The 12,546-nt window shown below is 41.3% G+C and overlaps 1 protein-coding gene across 3 annotated transcripts in view; it reads left to right on the forward strand.

Annotated features, from left to right (window-relative positions):
- Positions 1-12,546, forward strand: part of ACOT12 (acyl-CoA thioesterase 12) — a 66,634-nt gene that overhangs the window by 15,059 nt on the left and 39,029 nt on the right. The window lies entirely within an intron of this gene.

Genomic DNA, 12,546 nt, shown 5'->3' on the forward strand with positions numbered 1-12,546 from the left:
CCCTGTGCTATGCGGCTGCTTCCCACTAGCTATTTACCTCACGTTTGGTAGTGTATATATGTCCATGCCGCTCTTTCACTTTGTCACAGCTTACCCTTCCCCCTCCCCATATCCTCAAGTCCATTCTCTAGTAGGTCTGTGTCTTTATTCCTGTCTTACCCCTATGTTCTTCATGACATTTTTTTTTCTTAAATTCCATATATATGTGTTAGCATACAGTATTTGTCTTTCTCTTTCTGACTTACTTCACTCTGTATGACAGACTCTAGGTCTATCCACCTCATTACAAATAGCTCAATTTCATTTCTTTTTATGGCTGAGTAATATTCCATTGTATATATGTGCCACATCTTCTTTATCCATTCATCCGATGATGGACACTTAGGTTGTTTCCATCTCCGGGCTATTGTAAATAGGGCTGCTATGAACATTTTGGTACATGTCTCTTTTTGAATTATGGTTTTCTCAGGGTATATGCCCAGTAGTGGGATTGCTGGGTCATATGGTAGTTCTATTTGTAGTTTTTTAAGGAACCTCCATACTGTTCTCCATAGTGGCTGTACCAATTCACATTCCCACCAGCAGTGCAGGTGTGTTCCCTTTTCTCCACACCCTCTCCAGCATTTATTGTTTCTAGATTTTTTGATGATGGCCATTCTGACTGGTGTGAGATGATATCTCATTGTAGTTTTGATTTGCATTTCTCTAATGAGTAAAGATGTTGAGCATCCTTTCATGTGTTTGTTGGCAGTCTGTATATCTTCTGTGGAGAAATGTCTATTTAGGTCTTCTGCCCATTTTTGGATTGGGTTGTTTGTTTTTTTGTTATTGAGCTGCATGAGCTGCTTATAAATTTTGGAGATTAATCCTTTGTCAGTTGCTTCATTTACAAATATTTTCTCCCATTCTGAGGGTTGTCTTTTGGTCTTGTTTATGATTTCCTTTGCTGTGCAAAAGCTTTTAAGTTTCATTAGGTCCCATGTGTTTATTTTTGTCTTTATTTCCATTTCTCTAGGAGGTGGGTCAAAAAGGATCTTGCTGTGATTTATGTCATAGAGTGTTCTGCCTATGTTTTCCTCTAAGAGTTTGATAGTGTCTGGCCTTACATTTAGGTCTTTAATCCATTTTGAGCTTATTTTTGTGTATGGTGTTAGGGAATGATCTAATCTCATAGTTTTACATGTCCCTATCCAGTTTTCCCAGCACCACTTATTGAAGAGACTGTCCTTTCTCCACTGTACATTCCTGCCTCCTTTATCAAAGATAAGGTGACCATATGTCCGTGGGTTTAACTCTGGGCTTTCTATCCTGTTCCATTGATCTACCTTTTTGTTTTTGTGCCAGTACCATACTGTCTTGATTACTGTAGCTTTGTAGTATAGTCTGAAGTCAGGGAGCCTGATTCCTCCAGCTCCATATTTCGTTCTCAAGATTGCTTTGGCTATTCGGGGTCTTTTGTGTTTCCATACAAATTGTGAAATTTTTTGTTCTAGTTCTGTGAAAAATGCCAGGGGTAGTTTGATAGGGATTGCATTGAACCTGTAGATTGCTTTGGGTAGTAGAGTCATTTTCACAATGTTGATTCTTCCAATCCAAGAACATGGTACATCTCTCCATCTATTTGTATCATCTTTAATTTCTTTCATCAGTGTCTTATAATTTTCTGCATACAGGTCTTTTGTCTCCTTAGGTAGGTTTATTCCTAGATATTTTATTCTTTTTGTTGCAATGGTAAATGGGAGTGTTTCCTTGATTTCTCTTTCAGATTTTTCATCATCAGTATATAGGAATGCCAGAGATTTCTGTGCATTAATTTTGTATCCTGCAACTTTACCAAATTCATTGATTAACTCTAGTAGTTTTCTGGTAGCATCTTTAGGATTCTCTATGTATAGTATCATGTCATCTGCAAACAGTGACAGCTTTACTTCTTCTTTTCCAATTTGGATTCCTTTTATTTCCTTTTCTTCTCTGATTGCTGTGGCTAAAACTTCCAAAACTAGGTTGAATAAGAGTGGTGAAAGTGGGCAACCTTGTCTAGTTCCTGATCTTAGTGGAAATGGTTTCAGTTTTTCACCATTGAGGACGATGCTGGCTGTGGGTTTGTCATATATGGCCTTTATTATGTTGAGGAAAGTTCCCTCTATGCCTACTTTCTGCAGGGTTTTTATCATAAATGGGTGTTGAATTTTGTCGAAAGCTTTCTCTGCATCTATTGAGATGATCATATGGTTTTTCTCCTTCAGTTTGTTAATATGGTGTATCACGTTGATTGATTTGCGTATATTGAAGAATCCTTGCATTCCTGGAATAAACCCCACTTGATCATGGTGTATGATCCTTTTAATGTGCTGTTGGATTCTGTTTGCTAGGATTTTGTTGAGGATTTTTGCATCTATGTTCATCAGTGATATTGGCCTGTAGTTTTCTTTCTTTGTGACATCCTTGCCTGGTTTTGGTATCAAGGTGATGGTGGCCTCGTAGAATGAGTTTGGGAGTGTTCCTCCCTCTGCTATATTTTGGAAGAGTTTCAGAAGGACAGGTGTTAGCTCTTCTCTAAATGCTTGATAGAATTCGCCTGTGAAGCCATCTGGTCCTGGGCTTTTGTTTGTTGGAAGATTTTTTATCACAGTTTCAATTTCAGTGCTTGTGATTGGTCTGTTCATATTTTCTATTTCTTCCTGATTCAGTCTCGGCAGGTTGTGCATTTCTAAGAATTTGTCCATTTCTTCCAGGTTGTCCATTTTATTGGCATAGAGTTGCTTATAGTAATCTCTCATGATCTTTTTTATTTCTGTAGTGTCAGTTGTTACTTCTCCTTTTTCATTTCTAATTCTATTGATTTGAGTCTTCTCCCTTCTTTTCTTGATGAGTCTGGCTAATGGTTTATCAATTTTGTTTATCTTCTCAAAGAACCAGCTTTTAGTTTTATTGATCTTTGCTATCGTTTCCTTCATTTCTTTTTCATTTATTTCTGATCTGATTTTTATGATTTCTTTCCTTCTGCTAACTTTGGGATGTTTTTGTTCTTCTTTCTCTAATTGCTTTAGGTGCAAGGTTAGGTTGTTTATTCGAGATGTTTCCTGTTTCTTAAGGTGGGATTGTATTGCTATAAACTTCCCTCTTAGCACTGCTTTTGCTGCATCCCATAGGTTTTGGGTCGTCGTGTCTCCATTGTCATTTGTTTCTAGGTATTTTTTAATTTCCTCTTTGATTTCTTCAATGATCACTTCGTTATTAAGTAGTGTATTGTTTAGCCTCCATGTGTTTGTATTTTTTACAGCTCTTTTCCTGTAATTGATATCTAGTCTCATAGCATTGTGGTCGGAAAAGATACTTGATACAATTTCAATTTTCTTAAATTTACCAAGGCTTGATTTGTGACCCAAGATATGATCTATCCTGGAGAATGTTCCATGAGCACTTGAGAAAAATGTGTATTCTGTTGTTTTGGGATGGAATGTCCTATAAATATCAATTAAGTCCATCTTGTTTAATGTATCATTTAAAGCTTGTGTTTCCTTATTTATTTTCATTTTGGATGATCTGTCCATTGGTGAAAGTGGGGTGTTAAAGTCCCCTACTATGAGTGTGTTACTGTCGATTTCTCCTTTTATGGCTGTTAGTATTTGCCTTATGTATTGAGGTGCTCCTATGTTGGGTGCATAAATATTTACAATTGTTATATCTTCTTCTTGGATCGATCCCTTGATCATTATGTAGTGTCCTTCTTTGTCTCTTCTAGTAGTCCTTATTTTAAAGTCTATTTTGTCTGATATGAGAATTGCTACTCCAGCTTTCTTTTGGTTTCCATTTGCATGGAATATCTTTTTCCATCCCCTTACTTTCAGTCTGTATGTGTCTCTAGGTCTGAAGTGGGTCTCTTGTAGACAGCATATAGATGGGTCTTGTTTTTGTATCCATTCAGCCACTCTGTGTCTTTTGGTGGGAGCATTTAGTCCATTTACATTTAAGGTAATTATCGATATGTATGTTCCTATTCCCATTTTCTTAATTGTTTTGGGTTCATTATTGTAGGTCTTTTACTTCTGTTGTGTTTCTTGCCTAGAGAAGTTCCTTTAGCATTTGTTGTAAAGCTGGTTTGGTGGTGCTGAACTCTCTCAGCTTTTGCTTGTCTGTAAACGTTTCAATTTCTCCATCAAATCTGAATGAGATCCTTGCTGGGTAGAGTAATCTTGGTTGCAGGTTTTTCTCCTTCATCACTTTAAGTATGTCCTGCCACTCCCTTCTGGCTTGTAGAGTTTCTGCTGAGAGATCAGCTGTTATCCTGATGGGGATTCCCTTGTGTGTTATTTGTTGTTTTTGCCTTGCTGCTTTTAATATGATTTCTTTGTGTTTAATTTTTGACAGTTTGATTAATATGTGTCTTGGCGTATTTCTCCTTGGATTTATTCTGTATGGGACTCTCTGTGCCTCCTGGACTTGATTAACTATTTCCTTTCCCATATTAGGGAAGTTTTCAACTATAATCTCTTCAAATATTTTCTCAGTCCCTTTCTTTTTCTCTTCTTCTTCTGGAACCCCTATAATTCGAATGTTGGTGCGTTTAATGTTGTCCCAGAGGTCTCTGAGACTGTCCTCTGTTCTTTTCATTCTTTTTTCTTTATTTTGCTCTGCAGCAGTTATTTCCACTATTTTATCTTCCACCTCACTTATCCGTTCTTCTGCCTCAGTTATTCTGCTATTGATCCCATCTAGAGTATTTTTTATTTCATGTATTGTGTTTTTAATCGATGCTTGATTCATCTTTAGTTCTTCTAGGTCCTTGTTAACTGTTTCTTGCATTTTGTCTATTCTATTTCCAAGATTTTGGATCTGGGAAATAGAATCTTGGATCATCTTTACCATCATTATTCTGAATTCTTTTTCAGGTAGAGTGCCTATTACCTCTTCATTTGTTAGGTCTGGTGGGTTTTTATCTTGCTCCTTCTCCTGCTGTGTGTTTTTCTGTCTTCTCATTTTGCTTATGTTACTGTGTTTGGGGTCTCCTTTTTGCAGGCTGCAGGTTCGTAGTTCCTGTTGTTTTTGGTGTCTGTCCCCAGTGGCTAAGGTTGGTTTAGTGGGTTGTGTAGGCTTCCTGGTGGAGGGGACTAGTGCCTGTGTTCTGGTGGATGAGGCTGGATCTTGTCTTTCTGGTGGGCAGGTCCACGTCTGGTGGTGTGTTTTGGGGTGTCTGTGGACTTTTTATGATTTTAGGCCACCTCTCTGCTAATGGGTGGCGTTGTGTTCCTGTCTTGCTAGTTGTTTGGCTTAGGGTGTCCAGCACTGTAGCCTGCTGGTCGTTGAGTGAAGCTGGGTGCTGGTGTTGAGATGGAGATCTCTGGAAGATTTTCGCCGTTTGATATTATGTGGAGCTGGGAGGTCTCTTGTGGACCAGTGTCCTGAAGTTGGCTCTCCCACCTCAGAGGCACAGCACTGACTCCTGGCTCCTCAATTTGGGATGATGTGTTGTCTATTCATGTATTCCACAGATGCAGGGTACATCAAGTTGATTGTCGAGCTTTAATCCGCTGCTTCTGAGGCTGCTGGGAGAGGTTTCCCTTTCTCTTCTTTGTTCTCACAGCTCCTAGGTCTCAGCTTTGGATTTGGCCCCGCCTCTGCGTGTAGGTCGCCGGAGGGCGTCTGTTCTTCGCTCAGATAGGACAGGGTTAAAGGAGCAGCCTCTTCGGGGACTCTGGCTCACTCAGGCCAGGAGGGAGGGAGGGGCACGGAGTGCGGGGCGAGCCTGCAGCGGCAGAGGTCGGCGTGACGTTGCACCAGCCCGAGGCGCGCCGTGCGTTCTCCCAGGGAAGCCGCCCCTGGATCCCGGGACTCCGGCAGTGGCGGGCTGCACAGGCTCCCGGAAGGGCGGTGTGGGCAGTGACCTGCGCTCGCACACAGGCTTCTTGGCGGCGGCAGCAGCAGCCCCAGCGTCCCACGCCTGTCACTGGGCTCCGCGCTTTCAGTCGCGACTCGCGCCCGTCCGTGGAGCCCCTTTAAGCAGCGCTCTTAATCCCCTCTCCTCACGCACCAGGAAACCAAGAGGGAAGAAAAAGTCTCTTGCCTCTTCGGCAGCTCTAGAGTTTTCCCGGACTCCCTCCCGGCTAGCTGTGGCACATTAGCCCCCTTCAGGCTGAGTTCTCGCCACCAGCCCCAGTCCTCTCCCTGCGCTCTGACCGAAGCCCGAGCCTCAGCTTCCAGCACTGCGTGCCCCGGCGGGCGAGTAGACAAGCCTCTCGGGCTGGTGAGTGCCGCTCGGCACCGATCCTCTGTGCGGGAATCTCTCCGCTTTGCCCTACCCAGGTATGTGGGGAGTTTCTTGCCTTTTGGGAGGTCTGGGGTCTTCTGCCAGCGTTCAGTAGGCGTTCTGTAGGAGTTGTTCCACGTGTAGCTGTATTTCTGGTGTATCCGTGGGGAGGAAGGTGATCTCCGCGTCTTACTCTTCCGCCATCTTACCCGGAAGTCTTTCTTGTTTCTTGAGGTAGGATTGTATTGCTATAAACTTCTCTCTTAGAACTGCTTTTGCTACATCCCATAGGTTTTGGGTCATCGTGTTTTCATCGTCATTTGCTCTTAGGTATTTTTTGATTTCCTCTTTGATGTCTTCAGTGATCTCTTGCTTATTTAGTGGCATATTGTTTAGCCTCCATGTGTTTGTATTTTTTACAGATTTTTTTCCTGTAATTGATATCTAGTCCCATAGTATTGTGATTAGAAAAGTTACTTGATACAATTTCAATTTTCTTAAATTTACCAAGGCTTGACTAGTGACCCAAGGTATGGTCTATCCTGGAGAATGTTCCAAGAGCACTTGAGAAGAAAGTGTAATCTGAGGTTTTGGGATGGAATGTCCTATAAATATCAGTTAAGTCCATCTTGTCTAATGTATCATTTAAAGCTTGTGTTTCCTTATTTATTTTCATTTTGGATGATCTGTCCATTGGTGAAAGTGGGGTGTTAAAGTCTCTTATTATTTTTGTGTTACTGTCGATTTCCCCTTTTATGGCTGTTAGCTTTTGCCTTATGTATTGAGGTACTCCTTTGTTGGGTGCATAAATATTTACGATTGTTATATCTTCTTCTTGGATTGATCTCTTGATCATTATGTAGTGTCCTTCTTTGTCTCTTGTAATAGTCTTTATTTTAAAGTCTATTTTGTCTGATATGAGAATTGCTATTCCAGCTTTCTTTTGATTTCCATTTGCATGGAATATCTTTTTCCATCCCCTCACTTTCTGTCTGTATGTGTCCCTAGGTCTGAAGTGGGTCTCTTGTAGACAGCATATGTACATGACTTGTTTTTGTGTCCATTCAGCCAGTCTATGTCTTTTCGTTGGAGCATTTAATCCATTTACATTTAAGGTAATTATCAATACATATGTTCCTATTACCATTTTCTTAATTGTTTTGGGTTTGTTATTGTAAGTCTTTTCTTTCTCTTGTGTTTCCTGCCTAGAGAAGCTCCTTTAGCATTTGTTGTAGAGCTGGTTTGGTGGTGCTGTATTCTCTTAGCTTTTGCTTGTCTGTAAAGGTTTTAATTTCTCTGTTGAATCTGAATGAGATCCTTGCTGGGTAGAGTAATCTCAGTTGTAGGTTTTTCCCTTTCATCACTTTAAATATGTCCTGCCACTCCCTTCTGGCTTGCAGTTTCGGCTGAAAAATCAGTTGTTAACCTTATGGGGATTCCCTTGTATGTTAATTGTTGCTTTTCCCTTGCTGCTTTTAATATTTTCTCTTTGTATTTAATTTTTGATAGTTTGATTAATATGTGTCTTGGTGTGTTTCTCCTTGGATTTATCCTGTATGGGACTCTCTGCGTTTCCTGGACCTGATTATTTCCTTACCCATAGTAGGGAAATTTTCAACTATAATTTCTTCAAATATTTTCTCAGTCCCTTTTTTTTTCCTCTTCTTCTTCTGAGAACCCTATCATTTGAATGTTGGTATGTTTAACGTTGTCCCAGAGGTCTCTGAGATTGTCCTCAATTCTTTTCTTTTTTTTTTTTGCTTTATTCTGCCCTGTAGTTATTTCCACTATTTTATCTTCCACGTCACTTATCCGTTCTTCTGTTATTCTGCTATTGATTCCTTCTAGAGAATTTTTAATTTCATTTATTGTGCTGTTCATCGTTTCTTTGTTCTTTAGTTCTTCTAGATCCTTGTTAAACGTTTCTTGTATTTTCTCCACTCTATTTCCAAGATTTTGGATCATCTTTACTATAATTACTCTGAATTCTTTTTTAGGTAGACTGCCTATTTCCTCTCCATTTGTTTGGTCTGGTGGGTTTTTACCTTGCTGCTTCATCTGCTGTGTATTTCTCTGTCTTCTCATTTTGCTTAACTTACAGTGTTTGGGGTCTCCGTTTTGCAGGCTGCAGGTTCGTAGTTCCCGTTGTTTTTGGTGTCTGCTCCCAGTGGGTAAGGGTGGTTCAGTGGGTTGTGTAGGCTTCCTGGTAGAAGGGACTGGTGCCTGCATTTTGGTGGATGAGACTGGACATTTTCTGGTGGGCAGGACCACGTCTGGTGATGTGTTTTGGGGTGTCTGTGAACCTACTATGATTTTAGGCAGCCTTTCTGCTAATGGGTGAGTTTGTGTTCCTGTCTTTCTAGTTGTTTGGCATAGGGTGTCCACCACCGTAGCTTGCTGGTCGTTGAGTGGAGCTGGGTCTTAGCTTTGATATGGAGATCTCTGGGAGAGTTTTTGTCATTTGATATTATGTGGGGCTTGGAGGTGTCTGGTGCACCAATGTCCTGAACTCAGCTCTCCCACCTCAGAGGCTCAGGCCTGATACCCGGCCGGAGCACCAAGACCCTGTCAGCCACATGTCTCAGAAAAAAAGGGAGAAAGAAAGGAAGGGAGGAAGGAAGGAAGAGATGGAGTGAGGGAAGGAGGGAGAGAAAAGAATAAAATAAAATAAGTTATTAAAAATAAAAAAGTAATTTAAAAAAGAGAGGAAGAAAGAAGAGAGTAATCAAACCAAAAAAGAAATCCACCAAGGATAACAAGCGCTAAAAACTATAGTTAAAAACAAACAAACAAAACAGACAGTCAGAACCCTAGGACAAATGGCAAAAGCAAAGCTATACAGACAAATCACACAAAGAAGCATACACATACACACTCACAAAAAGAGAAAAAGGAAAATTATATATATATATATATATATATATATATATATATATATATATATATATAATTAAAAAAGGAAGAGAGCAACCAAATCAGTAAAGAAATCTACCAATGATAATAAGCTCTAAATACTAAACTAAGATAAACATAAAACCAGAAACAAATTTTTGGAGAAAGCAAACTTCAGGTCTACAGCTGCTCCCAAAGTCCATCGCCTCAATTTTGGGATGATTCGTTGTCTATTCAGGTATTCCGCAGATGCAGGGTACATCAAGTTGATTGTGGAGATTTAATCTGCTGCTCCTGAGGCTGCTGGGAGAAATTTCCCTTTCTCTTCTTTGTTCGCACAGCTCCTGGGGTTCAGCTTTGGATTTGGCCCCGCCTCTGTGTGTAAGCTTCCTGAGGGCGTCTGTTCCCCACCCAGACAGGACAGGGTTAAAGGAGCGGCTGACTAGGGGGCTCCGGCTCACTCATGCTGGGGGTAGGGGGGTATGGAAGGTAGGGCAAACGTGCGGCGGCAGAGGCCAGTGTGATGTTGCAACAGCCTGAGGTGCGCCGTGTTCTCTCCTGGGGAAGTTGTCCCTGGATTATGGGACCCTGGCAGTGGTGGGCTGCACAGCCTCCTGGGAGGGGAGGTGTGGAGAGTGACCTGTGCTTGCACACAGGCTTCTTGGTGGCTGAAGCAGCAGCCTTAGCATTTCATGCCCGTCTCTGGTGTCCGCACTGATAGCCATGGCTCACACCCAACTCTGGAGTTCATTTAGGCAGTGCTCTGAATTCCCTCTCCTCACACACCCCGAAACAATGGTATCTTGCCTCTTAGGCGTCCAGACTTTTTCTTCGACTCCCTCCTAGCTAGCTGTGGCGCAATAGTCCCCTCCAGGCTGTGTTCATGCAGCCAACCCCAGTCCTCTCCCTGGGATGTGACCTCCAAAGCCCAAGTCTCAGCTCCCAGCCCCTGCCTGCCCCGGCGGGTGAGCAGACAAGCCTTTTGGCCTGGTGAGTGCTGGTCGGCACTGATCCTTTGTGTGGGAATCTCTCCACTTTGCCCTCTGCATCCCTGTTGCTCAGCTCTCCTCCATGGCTCCAAAGCTTCCCCCCCACCCCCCACCCCCATCCCTGCCAGTGAAGGAGCTTTCTAGTGTGTGGAAAATTTTCCTCCTTCACAGTTCCCTCCCCAAAGTGCAGGTCGTGTCCCTATTCTTTTGTCTGTTTTTCCTTTTTTCTTTTGCCCTACCCAGGTACCTGGGGAGTTTCTTGACTTTTTGAAGTCTGAGGTCTTCTGCCAGCGTTCAGTAGGTGTTCTGTAGGAGTTGTTCCACATGTAGATGTAATTTTGATGTATTTGTGGGGAGAAAGGTGATCTCCACATCTTACTCCTCTGCCATCTTGAAGGCGCCCCCCCCCAGATTTTCCCTTTTTATAAGGACATCAGTCATATTGGATTAGGGGTCCATCCTACTCCAGAGGGATCTCATCTCAACTAATCACACCCTATTTTCAAATAAGGTCACATTCTGAGGCACCAGATTTGGTGAGGGACACAAATCAACCCATAAAAGAACTATTTTGGCAAAAACCACACCTATGGTGATGGCTTTACCCTGATTTAGTCACTTTCCCCCAGTATGTTTATAAACAGAATAGAAAAAAACTTGAAGAAATCAGAAAGGTAATAAAAACTTGTGGATAAAATGAGCTCTGTCAGAGACAGTTTATGATGGTGCCTCTGGATCCTGTTTTCTCAGCTATGGGGCTCTTGAGCTTTGCCTCACAGTAGCCTCTGGGTCTGGCCTTTCTCCTGAGAGACAGCACTCTCCTTTATATTCAGCCCATACACAGATGAAAGTTCCTTTTCTTTTCTCCTTTCTTCCTATTCCCTGATAGCAGCTAGAATTTCCAGAGGACGTTTGACTAAAATCTAAGAATAGAACCCATTGAGTTTGAAAGCACAGATTTCTGATCTTAAGAAAAATAAATGCTAGCCCCATCTAGGGCTAATTTAGTCCCTCTACTAAGTTGTGGTCTTCTATGGCCTCTATGAATGTGTTGTGTATTCACTTAGGTCTGGCTGGAGGGAACACCAGATTCCTAGCACTGTATGAGCTCTTGGAACTGTTTACCTTACAATAACTGTTTCTTCCTCAGAAGCTGTTCTTTTCTGGCTTTGTCAGATTTCACCCTACACATGCTCAGACTGGTATTAACCTAAACACTCAACAGGAACAATATGCACATACCTGGAATTCTTTCCTTTTGTAGCTCCCTCCTTTCTGGGACAATCTCAGCTGCCTTGATCTCCTTGATTTCTGGTTCTTCAATTCAGCAAGTTTCCATTTCCCCTCCTTGGTCATAGTCTGGGAATTACATGCAGGCTGAGAACCCAGGAAATGCAACTGCTCCCTTCATTTATCTCCCTTTCCTTGGAGATCACAGGTCTGTGTTGTCTGTTGTCCTATGTGTGAAAATAGTTGCCTCCTATACTTGGTCCTATTTTCCAGTTGTTTTCATAGGATGTAATTCCAATCTGACCCACTCTGTAATGACACAAAGTGAAATTCTCCCTGGCATATGTTTTTGAGACATTTGTCCATCGTGAATAACTAAATTAACTGTTCTAATAGAAGACAATGTTTGGAACTTGTTTTAACTCTCCAGAATTGTTGCTTTGTTTTTACTATTAGTTGTCTATTCTATTTTTTATTTGCCTATTTTTCTGAAAGTAGAAAGCTATGTGGGGTTGAGAGTTATTGGGGGTTGAAAGTGGATGGTTTAAATTTGGTTAATCACCATCTAGTTAACTTATGTTTACCATGCAAATACTAATTTGGTTTCATAAGTTAAGTGAATCACCGATTGATGATTATTTTTGTGCGTGATGTGCTTGGCGAAGATGTAGAAATAGATATTATCATTGATAACACAGTGCTGAACTAAGATGCCCGAGGTTGCCCACTATTTCAAGAAGGTAGTATTATTTCTCTGAGCTATGTTCCCAAGTTTACCTACACTTCTGTAGTGTGTGATCATGAGGACCAGAGCTTCAGAGTTCTTCACATGGGGAGATCCAGTCCACTGTGGTGTCACCATAAAATGTCTCAACTACTTCTTGCTATTCCTGAAAAATAAAACTCTTGAAAGAGGAAACAAAGCTGCAAATAACATTCTGTCCATGTCAACTTGGTTATAAAACTCAGACTAAAGATTTTTTTTAAAGTTATGGTGCATCTCTCTGATGAGCTATAAGGAATTCATTAATATCTTGTTTTCAAAAGCACATTTAGTAATAGTGGGATTAGAAAATGCTTATCATATAAATGCCAAAAATTTTCATTATAATATAAAATTGTAAATACAGTATGATAATCTTTTGTGTTTGTGTGTATACACAGACACAACTATATACATATAGATAC

Source organism: Mesoplodon mirus (assembly GCF_964341445.2).
Source record: "Mesoplodon mirus genome assembly, chromosome: 5".
NCBI classification, from domain to species: Eukaryota; Metazoa; Chordata; class Mammalia; order Artiodactyla; family Ziphiidae; genus Mesoplodon; species Mesoplodon mirus.